Below are 1,760 nucleotides of genomic sequence, written 5' to 3'. Positions count from 1 at the left end.
CTATGCGAGATGCTACGCTGTTGTAGCAATGCACTATGGCAACATAGCGTTGGCGGGCACAAACCTGCCACCACAGCTACACTGCCATAGCAGTGTGCTCCCTAGCTTTAGCATGTTACTACAGTGATGCGGTGCCCAAAAATAATGGTGCACTGCTGACATGGCACAGCACAGGCTGTTACTGCCCAACTGGAATAGAAGAATTGACTGTTTAGCACTGGGACCTAACATTTGTGCTTTTATGGAAAGGGGTGTCAGTTATTTTTTGTTTTTTTCAAACATTGCTAGAGCAAAGGTAGTTTCATGCAAGAAGAGAAACAATTCCAATCTTAAAATAAGGAGAGTTTATATAGAGGATGTCCATCAGTAACTATTTTTTTTAAAATACCAGTTTGAGAAGATTCAATTTGACAGTATCCTTAAAAGTAAAAACAAACAAAGAAAGCCCTTTACATCTATTTTCTTCTTTCCATTCCAATTTTGAGTATTCTAGGATGCTCTTTTTCAGATTGGTAACTGGAGACTGAGTGGGATAGAAGGAGGTCCTAGGCAGAACGCATCTCCTCCCTATCATCTTATAAGCAAAGTTAAAGAAGAATATGGTGGTCAAAACACCAGTCCCAGAATTACAAGGATGTAGAGAGACAGACTAAGGCCTCTGTGCTAAGGGACAATGTTACCAAAGCGCCTCCCCAGCCTTATCTATCTTTAACTTCTTTAGTTATTTGATGATTTGACAAAAATCAGAGAGAGAAGTAGTATGTGGGCTTTTCAAATGTTCTATGATTATTACAATCAAGCAGTGAAACCAAGCTCCTAAAAATATAGGACAACAAAAAACTAGAAAAGATTTGTTGGTTAAATGCACTGAAATTTCATGTCAAAGCGCTGTTATTCTAGAAATAATGCTATATACGTGAAATAAAGGAAAAAACAGCAAGCCATTCATCTAAAAATCCAGCAGTTAAACCACGTTACTGAACAACAAGAAGAAGCAGAAATGGTGTGTAGAAGTAGTGATGGAGCTAGATCCTTACTCCCTAAAAAAAAAACAACAAAAAAACCAAAAAACAAAACTGTGCCTCAATCAGGAGACTAGTTCTCTCTATGAGAGTTTGAATGAGTATTCTGAATTGCTACTCTTCTCAGGAGCCTTGGTCTGAAATAAGGCTGCAAGTCTTACTATAAATGTCCCATGACTAATGTACTCAATAATGGGTTCTCATCACTTCCCAATTCCAAGTCAGCCCAGTAATCAAACAGAATCTTTTAATCTTCCCAAATCTGACACATTCTGGGATTCAAGAAATGTGTTTCATTTCAATTTATTCACCTGTCTGTAACTAGAACCTAGAATGTTATCACATTGCAAACATGAAGTTTTCAAGTATCTTTCCAAATCACCCCGTTATAAAGTTAGGCATGTTATTTTAAGAGGACCATGTACAATGCCATGAAGCTAATGCATCAATAACATTATGCTTTATTAGGATATGATGAAATGAAATGTCAAAATACACATGCATTAGAAGCCAGAACCATTTATGAATACAAGGACTGATTAAGTTTTGATCTTACCAAAGTTGTATACTAGATAGTACTACATACACTAAAAAGAGACAAACAATTCAAACAAACCTGATCATAGTAAAAAAGACAAGAGCAAAAAACTGAGGGAGGGACACCATTTCCTCCAGATTAATACAAATACAACAGACATTAAAAATATTGGACAGCTATATTTCAGGTAAAGATGGGTG

This window comes from Crocodylus porosus, unplaced genomic scaffold (assembly GCF_001723895.1).
Source record: "Crocodylus porosus isolate Cpor-Errol unplaced genomic scaffold, CroPor_comp1, whole genome shotgun sequence".
Lineage (NCBI taxonomy): Eukaryota > Metazoa > Chordata > Crocodylia > Crocodylidae > Crocodylus > Crocodylus porosus.
The sequence above is the reverse complement of the archived record's forward strand: the minus strand, read 5'-3'. Positions refer to the sequence as shown.